At 39.7% G+C, this 1,162-nt stretch overlaps 1 non-coding gene across 1 annotated transcript; it reads right to left on the bottom strand.

Moving 5' to 3' along the window:
• Positions 1-698: 698 nt before the first annotated feature.
• On the bottom strand, positions 699-805 carry LOC138984258 (U6 spliceosomal RNA). The gene has a single exon (XR_011461519.1). It is a non-coding gene; the product is annotated as a U6 spliceosomal RNA (small nuclear RNA).
• Between the last annotated feature and the right edge of the window lie 357 nt (positions 806-1,162).

Here is a 1,162-nt window from a genome sequence, read left to right as displayed (position 1 = left end):
GATATCTATTCATTAGAATACATCTCCCTCTGTCAGGTAAGATTTTTACCAACATCAATGTGAGCACACACAGTGTGCACACATGTTATAAAAGTAAACAAAATATGATTTCTGTGATGGCAAGTCAAAATTAGACTGTGATTGCATGGCCCATATTTGAATAATCCTTTGACTTCAACTGACAGTAAGTGAGAAGAAAACTCACCACCCTCTCTCTACTTTGGACAAGGATAGAAAAGAAAGTTGAGTTTCCAGAATAAAGGACAATAAGTCTATCAATTATGATTCTAATACTTGCAATTCTCTCAGTTATTAGATTTGGACAATTTGGGAGCATATACATATTAGAAGGGTGCTGATTTGTTAGAATAGCTGGTATTGGCATCAGGATAAAATTTAACAAAGCATAGCTGTGAATATTCTGTATAGAAATCAATGATATTATACATGTTTCATTGCCATTCTCCCAGATCATCCCACCCTCTCCCTCTCCCACAGAGTCCAAAACTGTTCTATATATCTGTGTCTCTTTTGCTGTCTCGCATACAGGGTTATTGTTACCATCTTTCTTTTTTTTTATGATTAACTGTTTGTTTTCTTTTTCTTTTTCTTTTTTTTTAATTTTATTTTTTAACTTTACAATATTGTATTGGTTTTGCCATATATCAATATGAATCCACCACAGGTATACACGTGTTAAAAATAGGGAACGCTTCACGAATTTGCATGTCATCCTTGCACAAGGGCCATGCTAATCTTCTCTGTATCGTTCCAATTTTAGTATATGTGCTGCTGAAGTGAGCACTGTTACCATCTTTCTAAATTCCATATATATGCGTTAGTATACTGAATTGGCAATGGCACCCCACTTCAGTACTCTTGCTTGGAAAATCCCACAGATGGAGGAGCCTGGTAGGCTGCAGTCCATGGGGTCGCTAAGAGTCAGACACGACTGAGCGACTTCACTTTCACTTTTCACTTTCATGCATTGGAGAAGGAAATAGCACCCCACTCCAGTGTTCTTGCCTGGAGAATCCCAGGGACGGGGGAGCCTGGTGGGCTGCCGTCTCTGGGGTCGCACAGGGTTGGACACGACTGAAGCGACTTAGCAGCAGCAGCAGTAATACTCCATTGTGTATGTACCACAGCTGGAGGGAGGTGG

The sequence above is a fragment of the Bos mutus genome, chromosome 20 (genome assembly GCF_027580195.1).
Source record: "Bos mutus isolate GX-2022 chromosome 20, NWIPB_WYAK_1.1, whole genome shotgun sequence".
NCBI lineage: Eukaryota > Metazoa > Chordata > Mammalia > Artiodactyla > Bovidae > Bos > Bos mutus.
The sequence above is the reverse complement of the archived record's forward strand: the minus strand, read 5'-3'. Positions and strand labels throughout refer to the sequence as shown.